General features: G+C 39.2%; 1 non-coding gene across 1 annotated transcript; it reads left to right on the forward strand.

The window, feature by feature from the left end:
* The first annotated feature begins 6,285 nt into the window (after window positions 1-6,285).
* LOC131238244 (small nucleolar RNA R71) lies at window positions 6,286-6,392 on the forward strand. Its single transcript, XR_009167651.1, has one exon. It is a non-coding gene; the product is annotated as a small nucleolar RNA R71 (small nucleolar RNA).
* Window positions 6,393-6,621: the final 229 nt, after the last annotated feature.

Here is a 6,621-nt window from a genome sequence, read left to right on the forward strand (position 1 = left end):
GGGTGTGGCCCACTATGATCAATCATAAAGACAGGGTCCGTCCACTATTGCTTTTTGCAGAAGAAGACGGGTCAGCCCGGCTTTGACTGGGCTGACCGTCCGGTGCACAGCCGGTCTACGTGTACTATGTACACGCGTGTGTACATGTGGGGTCCACTGTGATGTATATGCAACATCCGCTCCGTCCATACGTTTTGCCACCTCGTTTAAGGGGTTGAGACAAAAATTGAAGCATACCCAGATATCCAGTGGGCCACAAATTAGTATTTTATGGGTTGATCTGTCCGTTGGGCCACTTTCAAAAGGATCCCATGGCTAAAATCCGATGTGTACTAGTAATTTAGGGTCTTAAGGCCAGATATAAAGTTTCGAGCCGAACGGATGGTGGGAACCCTGTGATCTTACATTCAGGACGACTTTTAGGCCTTTTTATCATTGATCACTTGATTTTCTCGGATCTCTAGCATGTACATTCTTCGATCTTAGTCCCATGTGGTCCGTCCCTTACCTTGGTGATTTCTTAAAATTAAATTCATGCTTTTGGTACCCTTTTTCAATTCAGGCTCCTAAATTCACCTTGCAACACAAACATGATTAAAATAAGGCGTTAAACAGTATCATGTTCGTAAATTCAAGTAATAATTGGGGTCTAATATGCAATATTTGACCCTCAACATAATCCCCAACCAGCATTTTGCTAGTCCCGAGCAAAGTATGCCAAAAATAATTTAAGAATTACGGGATAATTCCTATAAAGCCGAGTGATTTTTGAAAAGCAATCTAGATCATAGAATTCTAAGATAAATCAATGTTGGGCATTACTTTCTACTAGAATCAAGCACACGGTAAACTTCATAGTCAAGTTTAAAATATTAATCCATCAATTAGAACAATTCTAAACATTGAGTTCCATGGGTGTATAATGTAATCTCAGCTTATCATCATTATGAGTCCAATCGTCAATTTTCATGATAACATTGATAATCAAATAAAGCATTCCTAGATATCCCAACCTAAGCCAAAACTTGCCTTACCGTTCAACCTTTTTATTCTTCTAGCTTTTGATTTTTTCCATCGATGACTTCATGCTGTGTCAACCTTTTTAAAGATCCTTAACAGGTAGCCATTTTCGAACACAACTGTTTTTTAGCTAGGAATTCTCATTTTTTGCTTCTTTTTTTTTTTTAATCAACATGATGGACAAATTCCCCAGGCTGGTTCCTTCCATGCCTAGTGATTACTAAGTTAATAATTCAATATCGAACTAAAACCTTAATGTGTAAGCTAGATGTGACATGTGAAATCATGACTCAATCAATGTTTAAAACTTCTAATCATGGATTAACAATTCGAACGTAACTGTGAAATCTAAATATAGCTGAATCCAAGAGTCATAAATTACCAACATTACATATCTTATACTTCTAAAATCAAGATGGCCCTCAAAATCACTTCGAATTCACAAGAATTTCCAAAAAAAATTCAAAAATTTTCACATTTTTTGCTCGAGACAGAGAAAACACTGATTAGGTAATCTAATCTCCCATCCCCCACCTAAAATCTATATTGTTCTCAATGTAAAAGATATACACATGCAATGCGCAAGAGACAACAAAAGTAAAGGAGAAGTGATGGAAAGATAGTACCTGATGATGGAGTTAAGCAGCTTTTCCCCAAAGAGATTTCAGCGTGAAGGCAGCTCGACACGAGAGTTAATCCAACAAAAGAAAACTATCCTAAAACAACTGGAAAGTAAACTAACCTAACGGCATAAAGCCGACTAACCTAGAATGACAAAAAGCAAACTACCCTAGTCCTATGAAAGCAATAAACCTACCTATACCTCCATCAGACTAGGAGATTAATCCTAGTAAAAAGGATCATTCAGAGGCATGGACATATCCTCTGAATCAAATTTCTCAACTAATGGCTTTAATCAATGTCCATTTACTTTAAACTCATTGTCATTGTCTGGATTCCGAATCTCGACAACCCCATGAGGATAAACATTGATAACAGTGAAAGGGCCGGTCCAATGAGATCGGAGCTAACCTGGAAAGAGATGTAACAGAGAATCATACAAAAGGACTTTCTGACCTGGCGTGAATGATTTTCAATGAATATGTTAGTCATGTGTTTGATCTCCCTATTGAAAATCTCAGCTTGCCCACTTGTCTATGGGTGGTATGGGGTGCTCACCTTATAAGAGATACCATATTTCTTCATTAAACTCTCGAATGGTCTATTATAAAAGTGTGAGCCCCCATCACTAATGATGGCTTGAGGCATTCCAAACCGAGAAAGAATATTCTTTTTTAAGAATTTAATGGCCATGCAATGGTTATTATTCCAACACAGAATCGCTTCGACCCATTTAGTGACATAGTTTACGACGAGCAAAATGTATAGATTTCTAAAGGATTGGGGGAATGGTCCCATGAAATCGATGCCCAAGCAATCAAATGCCTCTATGATGAGAATGGGGTTCGAGGGCATCATATTTCGACGGGACAATGCTCCTAATTTCTGACAATGCTCACAAGCCTTGCAAAACTCATGAGTATCTCTGAACATAGTGGGCCAGTAAAAGCCACACTGCAGAATCTTAGCCGTGGTCTTTTTAGCAAAAAAGTGACCACCATAGGCCTATAAGTGATAGAAGGAGATGATACTCAGATGCTCATCGTCTGGCACACATCTCCTTAAGATTTAGTCTAGGGAATATTTAAACAAATATAGATCGTCCCAGAAGAAGTTGTACACCTCGGTGAAAATTTTCTTCTTATTTTACATAGTCAAATGTATTGGTATGAAACCTGTAGTAAGATAATTAGCAATATCAGCGAACCAAGGTGAATGGGAGACTCTAAACAATTGTTCGTCAGGGAACATGTCATTAATATGTGTCATCTCAAGGGAATTAGAGGGATTAAGGTGGGAAAGATGGTCAGCCACTGCGTTCTCTACTCCCTTTTTATCTTTAATTTCTAAATCGAATTCTTGGAGTAGAAGGATCCATCTTATCAGGCGGGGCTTAACATCATTCTTAGCAAAAAGATACTTAAGCGTCGCATGATCTATAGAAATAATGATCTGGGATCCGATCAAGTAGGACTTAAATTTGTCCGAAGCGAACACTACGGCTAAGAGTTCCTTTTCCATAATCAAGTAGTTCACTTGGGTAGGATTTAGAGTCTTACTTACGTAATGAATAACGTAGGGCTTCTTTTCTTTTCTCTGGCCTAAAACTGCCCCAAGTACATAATCAGACGTGTCGCACATAAGTTTAAAAGGAAGACTCCAGTCGGGTGGCTGTATGATAGGTGTAGTAGTTAATATGCCCTTAAGCTTAGTGAAAGCTTCCTGGCATGGCTCAGTCCACTCGTATGGTGCATCCTTTTGAAGTAGATTACATAGAGGACGAAAGATGAGACTAAAGTCCTTTATGAATCATCTGTAAAACCTGGCGTGTCCTAAGAAGGATCACACATCCCGTATGTTCTTGGGTGGAGGTAGGTTAGAGATAAGATCGATTTTAGCATTATCTACCTCGATTCCTTTGGACGAGATGATATATCCAAGGACAATCCCCTTACGAACCATGAAATGACACTTCTCCCAATTAAGTACCAAGTTTTTTTCTTTACATCTTTTTAGCACACATTTAAGACTCTCTAAGCACTCGCTGAAAGATGGACCAAAGACAGAAATCGTCCATGAAGACCTCTAGATATTGTCCCACCATGTCAGAAAAGATACTCACATACATCGTTGAAAGGTAGCAGGGGCATTACATAGTCCGAATGGCATCCTTCGATAAGCAAAGGTGTCTTAGGGACATGTAAATGTAATTTTTTCCTGATCTTCAGGGGCTATCTCTATCTGATTGTAGCCCGAATACCCGTTAAAAAAATAGTAATAGGAATGACCAACTAACCTTTCCAAGATCTGATCAATGAAGGACAAAGGAAAGTGGTCCTTCCTCTTGACGGTATTCAACTTCATGTAGTCAATGCACATTCTCCAACCAGTAGTAACTCTAGTTGGCACGAGTTTGTTATTGGCATTAGCTACGATGGTGATTCCAGACTTCTTAGGAACCACTTGAGTTGAACTCACGCATTGACTATCGGATATAGGGTATATGATACCCACATCCAATAGTTTAAGAACCTCGTCTTTAACCACTTCCTTCATGTTCAGATTTAATCTATGTTGTAATTTCTGAGAGGGCTTTGCATTATCCTCGAGATAAATGCGGTGAGTACAACATGAAGGGTCAATTCCTTTGAGGTCTGTAATCGTCCATCTAAGGGCTCCCTTATGCTCAATGAGAGTAGATATGAGCATACTCTCCTGTTCTTTCTCCAGGTGGGCAGAATCCACCACCGGGTATGTCTCATCTTGACCTAAATAGACATATTTCAAATCAAAGGGCAAAGGTTTTAGGTCAAGCTTTGGTGGCTTGGGTTAGATGGCAGAGGCACTTCATCAACTTGGGGCAACTCTTCAAATTGTGGCCTCCACCGGTTAACTTCAAGTATCGGCACAACATCCAGCATGGCACATGTCTCCTTAATCATGTCATCATCAAAATCATGGGAGTGGGCCAAGCACGTCTCTAAAGGGTCAGAGGATAAGGTCAAAGGTGTCCTATCTTCCACGAAAGAGTCAATCATGTTAATGTCGTGAAAATTATCATCATCCTCTAACTGTCTGCCCGTGTTGAAAAAGATATTTAACTCAAATGTCATATTCCTGAAAGACATACTCATGACACCATTCCTATAATTGATAATTGCATTTGAAGTGGCAAGGAATGGGTGACCAAGAATGACAGAAATTTGAGTGCTCATGTTACTGATGGGTTCAGTATCCAGTACGATAAAATCTACAGGGTAGTAGAATCTGTCAACCTGGACCAATACATCCTCAATTATCCCTCGGTATACGAACAGAGCGATCAGCAAGTTGTAATGTGGTAAAGGTGGGTCTTAGTTCACCCAATTCTAACTGCTTGTACACCGATTAGGGAATTAGATTGACACTCGCTCCTAAGTCAAGAAGTGCATGCTCAATTCGATAGATCTCGATTACACATTATATGGTTGGGCTACCGGGATCTTTGAATTTCTACGGCACATCTTGCTTTAAGATGGCACTCACTTTTTCAGTCAAGAAGATTTTCTTTTGAATATTTTACCGTCTTTTGGTCATGCACAAGTCTTTCAGGAATTTGGCATATGAAGGTATTTATTTTATGGCATTAAGTAGAGGAATATTGACCTTCACTTATTTCAACACCTCTAGAATGTCTAGAGAGTTAAAGAGAGGTTTTAGTGCAACCAACCATTAAGGAAATGGAGCAACCGGCTTCCCTTGAGGTTCTGGTTCTAATACTTGTCGAGCATAGCTAGATCCATCATCTTTGTCCACTTCCAGGTCCTTAGGCTTTCCAGCCCTAACCAGAATGGTTTTGTCAATGATCTTCTCACTCGTAAGAGTGGTGATAGATTTAGGTTGCTCCATCTGATTTAAAGAGCTTGGGTCGCTAACTTCATATCGCGGTTTTGGATTGGGAAGAGATTGAGCTGGGAGGCTCCCCTTATTCTCAATCGTATTTTCAGCCTCAAGTCCTTGTATTACTTTTGTAAAGACTTGAAAGGCTTGTAGCATACACTGATTGAAGAGCTATTACTTTTGAAAATGTTTTAGAACCGAGTCCTCTTGAGGTTTCTCTTGTTGTGGAATTTGATTAAAGAAACCTTGAAGGGTAGCACTTTATCCATTCCTTCAACTGAAGTTTGGATGATTTCTGCAACTAGGATTGTTTGTATTGGAGGTAGGTCCATTGAAAGGTCTTTAGTAATTGTTCACGGCATTGGATTCCTCATTCAGCAACGCTCGAAAAGCAGGTATTGTTGGACAATTTTCAGTGTGTGAATGTTGTCATCACAAATACCGCAAATAGTTTCATTAACCTTATCATTCTTTAATTCCATGACCTCGAATTTCCTTATGAGATTAGTCACCTTAGAATTGATATCATCGTCCTCTTTAAAGCGATATATTCCACCCCTCTCCTTAGATTAAGTCAGCCCAGACATGGTGCTTGATTTTGGGTATGTGTCCCATGATTGTGCGTTTTCAGCAAGTCTATCCAAGTAGTCTCACACATCATCGATATTTTTATTTATGAATTCTCCATTGCACATCGTCTTGACCAATTAGTGTATAAAAGATGTCAGTCCATCATAGAAAAAGTGTGTAATGCGCCACGTTTCAAAACCGTGCTGTGGGCATGGACTAACAAAATCCTTGAACCTTTCCCAACATTGGAAGAATGTTTCATCCTCCTTTTGGGCAAAGTTCATGATTGATTTTCTAAGGGTGTTCGTTTTATGATGTGGAAAAAATTTCTTTATGAACTCTCTTTGTATATCATTCCATGTGTCAATAAATCAAGGACGTAGTGAATGTAACCACGTCTTAGCTTTTTCTTTCAAAGAAAAGGGAAAGAGTTTCAGCCTGACCGTGTCCTCAGACACATTTGAAAAATATAAAGTTGGCTATAATCTCATCAAACTCTTTCAGGTGTAAATATGGATTTTCTGACTCAAG

This window comes from Magnolia sinica, chromosome 2, assembly GCF_029962835.1.
Source record: "Magnolia sinica isolate HGM2019 chromosome 2, MsV1, whole genome shotgun sequence".
NCBI classification, from domain to species: Eukaryota; Viridiplantae; Streptophyta; class Magnoliopsida; order Magnoliales; family Magnoliaceae; genus Magnolia; species Magnolia sinica.